This window comes from Ranitomeya imitator, chromosome 6 (genome assembly GCF_032444005.1).
Source record: "Ranitomeya imitator isolate aRanImi1 chromosome 6, aRanImi1.pri, whole genome shotgun sequence".
NCBI classification, from domain to species: Eukaryota; Metazoa; Chordata; class Amphibia; order Anura; family Dendrobatidae; genus Ranitomeya; species Ranitomeya imitator.
The window spans coordinates 558,752,131-558,766,100 of record NC_091287.1 but is presented as its reverse complement, the minus strand read 5'-3'; the positions used below and the strand labels follow the sequence as shown (position 1 = coordinate 558,766,100).

At 45.4% G+C, this 13,970-nt stretch overlaps 1 pseudogene; it reads right to left on the bottom strand.

Annotated features, from left to right (window-relative positions):
* Positions 1-705: 705 nt before the first annotated feature.
* On the bottom strand, positions 706-12,287 carry LOC138643489 (forkhead activin signal transducer 3-like; annotated as a pseudogene).
* Positions 12,288-13,970: the final 1,683 nt, after the last annotated feature.

Genomic DNA, 13,970 nt, shown 5'->3' with positions numbered 1-13,970 from the left:
TTTTTCTTTTTTTTTTCCTCACCTAATCCTGAGTTTTTTTAGTTCCCATGCAGCACTTTAATCCTGGGATAATTTGAATACTTTTTTTTTTTTTTTTTATAGTACAATCCTGAGAATTTTTCAAAATTTTACCAAGAAGTTTATTATATGTATCTAATGGGTTTAGACGCTGATCCCGCTCCATCCGCTGTGGTGTTATACAGACAGCAACCATCTATCTACTACAATCAGAGCCCCCAATAAATCCCGCTGCAATAAACATACTGACTGACAAAAGACATTTAATTGTTATTAAATGCAGATTTCAGATATTAGATGTAGGGCAAAAATTCCAGTGTTGTAAGTTTGTTTTTTTTTTTTTATTTTGCTAATTTCACAAATTCAACTGAAATGTTAATAATGATCCAAATATCAGTTCTACATGCAGAGACGGGCCGCCCATACTGATCCTCTGTGCCTCTTGTTAGACACACAATCTCTTCACGAGAATTTGGAGACATTGACCCAAAATTACTAAGACTGGAATCTTCCAGAGATAGTTGGCCGAGTGTAACGTTACTATTCATGGGGAAACTTTAAGGTCACATTTACATATAAAGAACCGGAATAATTATTTTTCTCTTTTCACTATAAACAAACACTAGAAAAAAAAATTCAACCATGTTTACAAAATCCGGAAAGCTTGAGCTGTCCTTGGTGGTCACTTCATTGACCTTGACGGAGCAGGTTCCCAGCGTGAGTCAAGTATCCAGGGATTTCAAACAATGATCTATTGGGCGGGAAATCTACAGGAGGGTAACTTGTTTCCAGGGGTCGTGGGGTGAGGGGGAATTGTGATCGTGGGCTGGAGAGCGTTTGGGCAGGAGGATTAGAACAAGATGCGAATTAGAATACGCTGGTGATGTGTTATATAAGGGAATGGAAGGGAAGTTGGGATAAAGGACAAGCGGGTGAGTACTGGGAGGCGCAACTACATTGGGAGCAAGGCATCTGGAATAAGACGTAGGAAGGTTCCACAGGATCATTGGAAAACAGGATGCGGGGTCTGAAGATGGAGAGGTGGCCGGAGCAGCAGCTTCTGGTCTGTTGGGCTCAGTGTTTTGAAGAGCAGAAAGAGGAGGAGGGTGGTAATCCAAAGGCCTGTAGGGCTGTCCATGAATGATGAAGGGAGCCAGGTCATAGGGATAGATGTGTTGTCAAGTGACCACAGTGTTTTGGATCTTCATGGCCTCAGGAGGAATTCGACTCTCATCCACCGTCCAGAAGTTCCCTTTGGCCTGAGGCTTGTGTGGATCCTTCAGCACCTGAAATAAAGATGAAACAAATGTAGATGATTGAAATAAAATTGTAATTTATGAACTAGTCATTACGGTGTATAGGGGTTCTATAACATATTATGTGAACCTGTGCACGTGGGATGAGTGGCTATAAGGGATATGTGGAGGGTTACTCCAGGGCAGGTATATAGATAATCATGTAGACGATACATACAATAGGTTTCTTCATCTTTTACTATGAGCATCAGACTTGTATCATCTACATATTTAATGTAATTAATGTCGGTTTTGGATGAATACTTTGATCGGGGATGGTTGGATAATGTTAGAAAATTTCGCTAGAAGTTGGGGAACAATCACATACTAGATGGAAAAGTCTCAGAACTGTTTTTAGATGGGTGTATATCAAAGAAACACTGTTGGAGAGATAAAAGCGCAATAGGATCTTATCCGATGGAAATTTCAAATGAAGAATAGGATTGCACGCACCTATTTTTTATTTATTTATTTTTTAAGAATCTCGTATCAAACTCCATTTTTACAGCTGCTGCAGATCCACTGTGTCGGCTCGTGACCAGGTCAGAATATTCACTCTAGAAGTTTTGTTAGCATCGGCGCTGCTGTAAAGCGGAATATCCAGGCGTATCTTTATCATCAACACGCCTGGACATTCATCTTTACAGCAGCGCGGATGTTAACCATAAAACGTCTAGAGTAGATGGGTGTTTAGTGAGAGGGGGCATTTACCAATAATATTATGATTGGGTTATGGATTGTCAGTAGCTATGTAGCAAAGCGGTACCTTCTCATATAATGTAAAATTCTTAAAGATAATGTAATAAAGAACTGAAATTAAGCAGATGAGATGTGAGATAGAAAATAGTTACTGAGGTTATAAATATTTTCTGAGATGAAGAGAAGTCCAGCCTCATTAGTGGAGAAATACAGCGCTGCATGATGAGGATTATGGGGGAGAACCTGGAATCTGTGAACGTTATGGTGAAATTACTTTGTTTCACAGCTGAAGTGTACAGAAAATGGTAAAATGCACCAATTGTATGTGAAAAATGGTTAATTTCTGTTTTATTCTTTCAACTGAATAAAATACAAGAAAATAGGGTCATGCAAGAATGACCTGTGTTCCAAGTTCTGTCTATAGAAGATATGTTTATGGCCTGATGGTTTTTCTTTCAATTCCCAGAAATTGGTCAAGGACATATTGTTGTTTCCCAATTCTTTGATACAGGACAACCACCCAAAATTCTGTGGATTCAGCCCAAATTCTCTTGAGAACTTCAATTTTTAAACCAGGGCACACTGACGTATGGAAAGTTCCCACCTATGCTCTCATGTAATTTAGTTTGTATCCAAGGATGTTTTTGACAACCCGTTGTATAACTCATATTTCTGCCAGATTATTGTGTAATTCCTCAATTTCCCTTTGATCTTGCCTTATAAAAGATCACGCATTCAAAAATAAACAGACTATTTGGAAAGACCAGGACTGTGTTTCTCTGATTTTATTACTCATAGGCTTTTTCTGTCATGGGTACCAAGCTTGTTTGATAGAAATCCGCTTCTCTAACATCCAGTAGAACTTGTATTGGACACGTGACATTTCCATGTTTTCTACCATCTCCAAAAATTAATGCATCTTGCAATATAAAAAGAAAATCTCCCCTTTTATATATGAAAAGCCATCAATGTCCATTAACAGAGAATGTTGTAGATGACCACGCGGAGTCCTCACCTTTCTGAAGCAGTCGTTGGAAGATAAGTTGTGTCTGAAGGAGTCTTTCCACCCTTGATATTCTCCCTTGAATAAGGGGCAGAATTTGCTGATCTTATCTAAAATCTGAAAGGACAAAAATAAACCAATTCAGTCCTGTAAATGTATTAAGTGAACCACTTTTATCATAAATAGTGAATTCTACTTTCCTAGAGAGAGAGAGAAACTGGAGCCCATTGTTAACGCCTCAACTGCTATCAAGACATTGTTCCATAAAGACAAAAGCAGCATGAATGTCCTTTGTCATGTACAGCGTGTATATATTGTGTATACCATGTGGCCCCTTGTGTGTGAGCAACATCGGATGCATTGGTAATGCTGAGGCCAAGAAGGAAATACACGGCCCATAGGGACAATAATTGAGCCCTTGACTGAAGAGCTTACATTGTGAGTTTGGCAATTTTGGTCTAAAAGTGACCATTTTATTTATGCAACAATTAGTTTTTTTTTAATAAATACAGTAAAATATGAATTTCCACATTGATAATTATGTATTTTCCCTCTCCAACGCATTATTTCATGGATTTGGATGAGAATGGATGTCTTACACTTGTTACTTTATTCAATATCTCACGATCATTCATTGATTTTCCTCCTGCTTCCATCGACATTATTATTCAGGTGATATTAGATTGTTGGTGGGTTTCCACAGTGCGGAGGTTTGGATACAGGATTACTACAGCGAAGACAGAAAAATCCAGCTCACAGATGAAGTTCAAAGAGACTGAACCTTTACACCATCTAAGGAAGCTTGAATTTACACTATGTAATCAACTTCATCATCATTATTATTATTTATTTATATAGCACCATTATTCCACGGTGCTGTACATGAGAAAGGGGTTACATACAGAGTTATAGATATCGTTTACGGTGACAGACTGGTACAGAGGGGAGAGGACCCTGTCCTTGCGGACTTACATTCTATGGGATGGTGGGGAAGAGACAGAAGGTAGGGGCGAGGCGGAAAATTATGAAATTTGTAATATATTGAAGTTGATGTTTGGTAATAAAATCCAGAGTTTGATTCGATGAACCGTCAGCACCCAAGTAAATAATGAACGAAAGATGAAGGTAAATGGGGATCATGGGGTGCATTAAAAGAGGTCTGGATACACATGATGAGAGCATTATACTGCCTCTGTACAAATCCCTAGTTAGACCGCACATGGAGTACTGTGTCCAGTTTTGGGCACCGGTGCTCAGGAAGGATATAATGGAACTAGAGAGAGTACAAAGGAGGGCAACAAAATTAATAAAGGGGATGGGAGAACTACAATACCCAGATAGATTAGCGAAATTAGGATTATTTAGTCTAGAAAAAAGACGACTGAGGGGCGATCTAATAACCATGTATAAGTATATAAGGGGACAATACAAATATCTCGCTGAGGATCTGTTTATACCAAGGAAGGTGACGGGCACAAGGGGGCATTCTTTGCGTCTGGAGGAGAGAAGGTTTTTCCACCAACATAGAAGAGGATTCTTTACTGTTAGGGCAGTGAGAATCTGGAATTGCTTGCCTGAGGAGGTGGTGATGGCGAACTCAGTCGAGGGGTTCAAGAGAGGCCTGGATGTCTTCCTGGAGCAGAACAATATTGTATCATACAATTATTAGGTTCTGTAGAAGGACGTAGATCTGGGTATTTATTATAATGGAATATAGGCTGAACTGGATGGACAAATGTCTTTTTTCGGCCTTACTAACTATGTTACTATGTTACTATGTAAAAGTACTCCCCCCTTTTTCACCAAAAAATACTGGAAAAATTGAAAACCGAGCTGCACCCCTATAGTACACCACTTTTTTAAAGTTAGATACAGAATCGGCCATTATTTGTGGAGTATGTACACAATACGAGGGAGAAATGGCGATATTCATCCCTGACCACCTACGTTGTCAGACCTGAGGACGGTCATGGAAACTAATGACTTAATGATAATGGGGGCCATTTGGTTTCCACTAAAGTGTCCATCATAAACCGACCCCATTATAGATAAAGGTATACGGATCGGTATGATTATCTTTAAAGAAGCATTCCCATCAAAACTTTTATCCTCTTAAGGCCACGTTCACACGGTCAGTATTAATCACCCACTCCTGTCTTTGGCTTACAAATGCTGATGTAAAATACTGACCAAATACTGAACCTGTGAACTTGGCCTAGAGGGCTTATCTGTGCCTTTCTGAAAAAACATAAATGCACCTGAACACTAACAGGCAGGTAGTTGCCACCTACCGGCTTGTTGTCCCTGGTGCTGTATTTTCCCGGATCAAACCGATCACAGACGCTCCAGCAGGCGACTCAGCTGCTTCTGACGTCACGTCAACAGAGCGGTGGATTATATTCCGCTCAGTTATTGGGGCAGGACAGTTAGGCAATGGGATTCCGTCTGTCTATCAGAATGACGTCAGAAGTCCTGCCCTGCTAACAGAGCAGACAAGAAAATAATTCGCCAATTTGTCGGTGACGTCAGCAGAGGCAGCTGAATCCCCGGCAGGAGCCTATGTGACCACTCTGTGCTGGGGCATTAGGCGTTGTGCACAACAGGCAGGTAAGTAGCAACTATCTGCCTGTTGGTGATTAGCCATATTTTTGTTTCATAAAGTGCCGGATACCCTCTTTAACACATTGCAGTCATATTATATGTCACTGTCACATTTACTATTCATCATTTTGCATTTCTATTTCTTCTTTTCCATTAGGATTCAGATCGTCAGTTATTAATCACGTGATGTCTTAGGCCTATCAGCTACTACCTCTACACTGCTGATAGTTATAGGGGTAATATCCCCCAATTATGTACTGATACATCCTGGTATATACGGTCCCCATATCCTGGGGTATCTGAGTAGTCAGGAGAAATTTCACAACAAATTTTGCAGTCCATTTTCTCCTGTTACCCTGCGAAAATGAAAAAATTTGGAGCTAAAGCCACATTTTTGTGGTAAAATTAAATTTTTACAGTTCAACGTTGTAAAATCCTTGAAACATCTGTGGTTCAAGGTGCTCGTGACACATCTAGGTAAAATCCTTGAGGAGTTTAGTCTCCAAAATGGTGTCGCTTGTGGGGGATTCCACTGTTTAGGCACATCAGGGGCTCTCCAAATGCATCATGACACCCATAGACCATTCAATCAGTCTTTGACCCAAAATGTCACTCCTTCCTTTCAGAGCTTAAGTGTGTCCAAACAGTAGTTTACCGCCACATATTGCGTAGCTGGGTACTTGGGAAAAATTACACAACAAATTATGGGGTCTATTTTTTGGGTATCACCCACATCTCTGCCTGCAGAGACTTCAGCGTATTCACCACCACGGTCCCCGTCCTGCTGCTTCCGGGTTTGCTGGTGTCTGGGGTGCGTGCATAGCACACAGGTCCCCAAGTACCGTGTGTAGGGCACGCGCACACTTCTTCTTTCTTAAAGGGGTGACACGCGTTCCTCTAAAGCAGTATTCCCCAACTGCAGTCCTCAAAAGCCACCAACAGGTCGTTTTCAGGATTTCCTTAGCATTGCACAGGTGATTGAATGCTTTCCTGTCCAGGTGATGCAATTATCACCATCGCAATACTAAGGAAATCCTGAAAACCTGATCTGTTGGTAGCTCTTGAGGACCGGAGTTGGGGAACACTGCTCTAAAGTGTCCCCAGCCAGTAGCTGGAGGACACTTGCTATTTAAAGCACCTCCTCCAACATGGGGGTGCCTGCGCAATGCTGTGAATTTGTTTGCCTAAAAATCTTGCCAGTTCTCAGATTTCAGTGCAAATATCTGTCTGCTGCAACCTCAAGGGCTCACCTCAACGGCAACTGGTCCAGTTGCACCCGCCAGGGCTCATCACTCCATCTGCCAATCTTGTCTGCACCTGCAGTTTTAGGTGTCTTAGTCTGCCTGCATCTGTTGGACATTGCCTCAGGCCACCCCAGCTACCCATTTCTAGGGGTCAGCTGCCACCTACCCAAGGTCAGTCCCTGGACTACCACCCTTCTGTCCACAGATCTCGGGGTCGTTAGCTGCTGCATATCCGTGGTCAGATTGGGTGAGGCTCCTAGTCACGCCCCTCCAGGTCATCCCTGGGCTTCGGCATAGTGGTTACACCACCCAGCCTGTTAAAAATTTTCTCCTATTACCATTGTGAAAATTAAAAAATTTGGGGCCAAAACAACCTTTCTCTTACCCCATGACTGCACCACGGAGAGAGGGATCCGCCCTCAGGGACAGGAAACCTACAGGTGAAAAAGGCAGAACCTCTCTCCCACATCAGTTCGGTTTCCTGTCCCGGATGGGGAACCTGCAGCATACCTGTTGTCGCGGGAGGCTGGGGGTCCATCTAGCCGGATTCAGACAGTGGGGGGCCCTGTCTTGGTCTGGGTGGATTCTCCTTCCCTGAAGGCACGGTCCGGGGTCGGCGAGCCCTGTACGTGTGCAGGGGAGCGGCAGTGAAGAGGATCTAGTCTGCCGTTCCCTCAGATTCTACAAATGGCCGATAATAGGTAGCGGTGGCCACCTGGTGGCGTACCGCAGGTCCGGGGCCCCTGGAGGTGGTGGCGGCGGTCGTCACCTAGGAGTGAGCGTCGGAAGCGCTGGAACAGCCGCTGCTGCCTTTTTTAGTTGCGGCGCTTCCGACGCAATACCTTCTGGCACAGTGCGCAGGGGGTTACTTCCGGGGCGGGGCAAAGCATCTCTGGGTAAACCGGATGCATCACCCGCCCTGAAATAAAAGGTCAGCCCAACCAAACGCCGGTGCTCACTCATTCTGACCATGAGTGAGAAGAAGCAGCCAGCAGAAGAAATTCTGCAGTCGCCACCAAAATAATGCCAGCAGAAACAGCACCATCGCCAGCAGCGGCGACAGCAGCAGGATGCCTCTTTTCAGCGTCGCAGCTCAGGATCCCAGAGCAGCAGAGGCTCCAATGGATCCGGGAGAAAAACAGTGGTTCAAATAGAGCAGTGGTCCCCAACTCCAGGCCTCGAGGGCCGCCAACAGTGCAGGTTTTCAGGATTTCCTTAGTATTGCACAGTGGTTGGAATCATCACCTGTGCAGATGATCACATTACCACCGAGGCAATACTAAAGAAATCCTGAAAACCTGCACTGTTGGCGGCCCTCGAGGCCTGGAGTTGGGGACCACTGAAATAGAGGATGCAGGCCCCCGACCAGAACCGATATCTCCCTTACATTAGGAGGGTAAGTGACCTCCGTGAATGTTCATATACTAAATGAGGTTTATCATATTTTCTTAGGGGCAGAAATGTGCAGCGAAAACCAGACAGTGTGCCCAATCTGCTCTGTAGATCTATCTGCTACGTGGGTAAAAAAGCTCTGTGCTATATGCATAGAAAATACTGTATGTGAAGAAACCCCAAGATTCGCATCTGACCTAAAAGAATTAATCAAAACCCAAGTGAAAGATGCATTAAAAAATGTTAAAACTCTAAAAAAGAAACATAAATCCAGACGTAAATCCCCGGAGTTTAGTTCCAGTGACGAAGATAGTAACCATTCTAACTCAGTTCACTCTCCTCTTCATCATCCTCTTCATCTTCAGAAGAGGGTCGCAATTGTTTCCCTATGGAAGAAACAGATGCCTTAGTAAAAGCGGTAAGGACAATCATGGGGCTAGTGGAGACTTGGTCCAAGAAAACGGCACAAGATCTTATGTTTAGCGGCCTAGAACAACGAAAATGAAGAGCATTTCCTGTTAAACGAAAAAATACAAGCTTTAATAAAAAAGGAATCGAAAAGGCCAGATAAGAAAGTCCTCTTAACCCCAAAGAGGAAATACCCATTTGACGACCCAGCTTGCTCTTCATGGGGAAAGGCGCCAAAATTAGATGTCGCCATTGCAAAAGCCTCTAAAAAAATTTGCTTTGCCTTTTGAAGATATGGGGACCCTTACGGACCCCATGGACAAGAGAGCAGAACTATTCTTAAAGGGTTCTTGGGAGGCTGCTAAAGGGGGTTAAAACCTGCAATAGCCGCCACATGTACCACCAGAGCATTAATGGTGTGGCTAGACCACCTGGAGTCCCAACTAAAGGATAAATCCCCAAGGGAATCAATATTGGACTCTGTATAAATAATGAAGGGAGCTGCTGCGTATTTAGCGGACGCTTCTATAGACTCTGTGAGACTGGCGGCAAGATCTGCCTCTTTTTCAAATACAGCTAGAAGGGCTTTACGGCTCAAGTGTTGTCCAGGAGACCTGCAAACAAAAGCCAAACTATGCTACATTCCCCGTGAAGGGGGATTCTTAGTTGGGCCTACTCTAGATGACATTCTTGAGAAGGCAGGGGACAAGAAAAAAGCTTTTCCAGGGTTTCCCAACCAATCTTATAGACGGCCCTTTCGAGGCAGGAAATTTATGCGTAGGAGACCCCCTAAAAACAAAAAGAAGGATGGGAGGATAAAAGATTCAAAGGAAAAGGCTTCATGTTCAACAAACCCGATAATAAAAAACAGCCCCAATGAAGGTGTGCCCCAGGTGGGAGGGAGATTGACATACTTTCTTCCAGCCTGGGAAAAAATATCTGGGATTGCGTGGATACTAACACATCACACAACATATCAGACTCTCGCCCACCATCGAAACCTTCAAAAAGAGCCTGAAGAACCACCTCTTCCGACAAGCCTACAACCTGCAGTAACCACCGATCGACCAAACCGCTGCATGACCATCTCTACCCACACCTACTGTATTCTCACCCATCCCTTGTAGATTGTGAGCCTTCGCGGGCAGGGTCCTCTCTCCTCCTGTACCAGTTATGACTTGTATTGTTTAAGATGATTGTACTTGTTTTTATTATGTATACCCCTCCTCACATGTAAAGCGCCATGGACTAAATGGCGCTATAACAATAAATAATAATAATAATACTAAATATTATAAAGGCAGGACTGAAACTGAAGTTCCATACGATGCCATATCATCATTTTGTTGTAACACCACAAAGGAAATTTAGAGGCCCAGTTGCTCGGCTTCTAAAGGAGGTACAGAGTCTTCTTGCGAAGAACGTCCTGCAGGAGGTTCTGGACCAGGGGAAGGGCACAGGATTCTACTTCCCTCTTTTCCTTAGAACGAAACAGGATGGAACTTACAGGACAATAATAAATCTGAAAAAACTAAACAAATACCTGGTGACTCAGAGTTTCAAGATGGAAACAATAAAAACCTGTGTCAGAACGCTTTATCCATTTTGTTTTATGACTGTAATCGATCTAAAGGACGCATACTACCATGTGCCCATCCATTCAGATCATCAAAGATTCCTCAAAGTGGCGGTATTAATGCAGGGAGAACTAAAGCATTACCAATTCAGGGCCCTTCCATTTGGCCTTGCCTTAGCCCCGAGGGTGTTTACGAAACTAATGGCAGAGGTCAACGCTCACATCAGGGATCAAAATGTGATAATAGTCCCATATCTGGATGACCTCCTGGTAGTAGGCGAGTCACCCCGTCATTGCAGTCAACAGTCAGACAAAGTAATGACATCCCTGACAAATCTGGGTTGGATGTTGAACCTAGCAAAGTCCAGAATTATCCCAACACAAGTACAACAGTATCTAGGGATAATGATAGACTCAATAAAGCAAGAATGCCATCTCCGAGGGGTGAAAGTTTCAAACATGATTCAACGGGTAACAAACTTGAAGGGATCACCAGTCGTCGCTTTGCGCAAAGCAATGTCCATATTGGGATCAATGTCAGCCTGTATTTCAGCAGTCAAATGGGCCCAAGGTCATAACAGAGATCTCCAGTGGGAGATACTAGAAGCAGAATCTCGCCTAAAAGGGGATTTAGAAAATCGCTTAAAAATCTCCTCACAAACAATACGTTCCCTAGCTTGGTGGGTAGATCCAGTCAACCTCACCAGGTGTGTTCCGTGGGTATGGCCGATATCCATAACATTAACCACAGACGCGAGCCCGTGGGGATGGGGGGCTCACTTACACGATCAAATTGCCCAAGGTCCCTGGTCGGAGGAGGAAAAACTAGTTTCCTCAAACATGAAAGAACTCCTGGCAGTAGAATATGCGCTCAAAGACTTCCTAGTCTTCTTCCGTTCCCACCATGTGAGGGTGCTCTCGGACAACAGGGTGGTAGTAGCATACTTAAATCACCAGGGGGTACGAGATCTCGAGCACTGATTAAGGTAGCGAAATCTATCCTGTTGTTTGCAGAGGCCGATCTGTCCTCACTGTCAGCCCTTCATATCAAAGGGACAGAAAATCAGACCGCAGATTTTTTAAGCCGAACTCAACTGCAACAAGGGGAGTGGGTATTAAACCAGGCGGTGTTCAACCACATAGTAGACCATTGCGGGGTCCCGGAGATAGACTTGTTCGCAAGTCCCGGATCTCCACGGGGGAGTCCAGTGACTCTAGATGCCTTTTTAATTCCCTGGGACTTTTGGCTAGCCTATGCCTTTCCCCCAATAGCATTAATTCCCTTAGCACTGAAGAAGAATCGAGAGGACAGAGCAAGGGTAATCATAATAGCTCCCTTTTGGCCGAAAAGAGCATGGTTTCCATGGCTGCGCATAATGTCTATAACAGACCCTTGGGTTCTCCCAGATATCCCGAACCTTCTGTGTCAGGGGCCAGTAAACCATCCACAAGTGAAGAACTTGCATATGACGGCCTGGAATTTGAGAGGGAGCTATTAACCAAACGAGGATTCTCTTCAAACCTAGTTTCAACACTCTTGTTAAGTAGAAAACCAATAACTACTGGAGCATATGGGAAGGTCTGGAGGAGATTTCTGTCTGTCTCAGGTGCCAGTTTATCGGGGGAGATCCCAATTCAGAAAGTACCAGAGTTCCTTCAAAAGGGGTTGGAAAGAGGCTTAGCAATGAGCACTCTTAAAGTTCAAGTCCTTCATACTCCCCCGTCCTCTTGCATCCTTCCCCATCCTCTTTCATACTCTCCCGTACTCCTGCATCCTTCCCCGTCCTCCTGCATCCTCCCCCGTCCTCCTGCTTCCCCCTTCGTCCTCCTGCATCCTTGCCCGTCCTCTTTCATGCTCTCCCGTCTTCCTGCATCCTTCCATGTCCTCCTGCATCCTCCCCCATCCTCCTTCATACTACCCGTCCTTCTTCATACTCCCCCCGTCCTCTTGCATACTCCCCTGTCCTCCTTCATACTCCCCCGTCCTCCTTTATCCTCCCCCGTCCTTTATCCTCCCCGTCCTCCTTCATACTCCCCCCGTCCTCCTGCATCCTCCCGTCTTCCTTCAAACTCCTCCGACCTCCGGCATACTCCCCCGTCCTCCGGCATACTCCCCCGTCCTCCTGCATACTCCCCCGTCCTCCTGCATACTCCCCCGTCCTCCTTCATACTCCCCCCGTCGTCCTGCATACTCCCCCCATCGTCCTGCATACTCCCCCCGTCGTCCTGCATACTCCCCCCGTCTTCCTGCATCCTCCCCGTTCTCCTGCATCCTCGCCCGTCCTCCTGCATCCTCCCCGTCCTCCTGCTGCCCCCTTCGTCCTCCTGCATCCTCCCCCGTCCTCCTGCATCCTCCCCTGTCCTCCTTCATACTCCCCCATCCTCCTGCATACTCCCCGTCCTTCTTCATACTCTCCCCGTCCTCTTGCATACTCCCCTGTCCTCCTTTATCCTCCCTCGTCCTGCATCCTCCCCGTCCTCCTTCATACTCCCCCCGTCCTCCTGCATCCTCCCATCTTCCAGCATACTCCCCCGTCCTCCTTCATACTCCCCCCGTCGTCCTGCATACTCCCCCCGTCGTCCTGCATACTCCCCCGTCCTCCTGCATCCTCCCCCGTCCTCCTGCATCCTCCTCCGTTCTCCTGCATCCTCCCCATCCTCCTATATCCTCCCCGTCCTTCTTCATACTCCCCCGTCGTCCTGCATACTCCCCCGTCCTCCTGCATCCTCCCCCGTCCTCCTGCATCCTCCCCCGTCCTCCTGCATCCTCCCCCATACTCCCCGTCTTCCTGCATCCTCCCCCATCCTCCTTCATACTCCCCCGTCTTCCTTCATACTCCCCCGTCCTCCTGCATACTCCCCCCCCGTCCTCCTGCATACTCCCCCGTCCTTATGCAGATTCCCCCGTCCTCCTTCATCCTCCCTCGTTCTCCTGCATCCTCCCCCATCCTCCTTCATACTCCCCCGTCTTCCTTCATACTCCCCCGCCCTGATTGTAAGTGAACTGAAATATTTATTTATTTTTTAAATACTATTGTCATGAAAATTATTCAAAATTGTACTTTAAGGCTACTTTCACACATCAGGTGTTTTGCATCAGGCACAATCCGGCAAATGTTGGAAAAAAAAACGGATCCGGCGCAGATTGTGAAAAACTGATGCAACGGATCCGACTAGCACATCCAGATAATTGGATAAAAAAATTTGGAGCATGCTCAGTTTAAAAAAAACGGAATCTGGCACCGGAATCCGTCATTTTCCGGATCCGGCACCTTTCGGCTCCCATAGGCTTCCATTCTAGCAAACAGCCGAAAGAACCGGAGACAAAAAACGTTGCTATGGACGTTTTTTCCAGAAACACCAGATTTGCCGGATCTGGCGAAAACCGGACGAAACGCAATGTCATCCGGCGCAATCCGGCACTAATACAAGTCTATGGGGAAAAAATGGATCCAGCGGCAACTTTCGCCGGATTCAGTGTTTGTAATTTAGCCAGAATGAGCCTGACAGCGAAAACCCGATGCGTGAAAGCAGCCTAACTGATTGGCAACATGAATGGCGATTGTGTGCATGATATCTACTATATAAAGCTGAATGTGTGAATGTGTGTGTGTGTGTATGTCCGGGATTGGCATCTGCACCGTCGCAGCTACAGCCATAAAATTTTGCACAGTCACACGTCTGGACCCCGAGAGCGTCATAGGCTATGTTGTGAGGCGAAATTTTAACCCCGC